Here is a 212-nt window from a genome sequence, read left to right as displayed (position 1 = left end):
GGATCCGGGACTAAGTCGGGGAGCCCTGCAGTTCATCAAACCAGCCACATAACAGCAAGATCAACCCAGGACACGTCTGCAAATATTTGGCTTCCATCCCACTCGTTACGAGCCGTCGTTTTGCTGCAGACCCCTGCCCCCCCCCGTTAAGCTCGCACTCCCTTTTGCTCGGGCCCTTCGGCTCTTCTCAAAGACCAGCTTCACAAGCACGA

The sequence above is a fragment of the Pterocles gutturalis genome, unplaced genomic scaffold (genome assembly GCF_000699245.1).
Source record: "Pterocles gutturalis isolate BGI_N339 unplaced genomic scaffold, ASM69924v1 scaffold45580, whole genome shotgun sequence".
Lineage (NCBI taxonomy): Eukaryota > Metazoa > Chordata > Aves > Pterocliformes > Pteroclidae > Pterocles > Pterocles gutturalis.
This window is presented reverse-complemented; position numbering follows the sequence as displayed.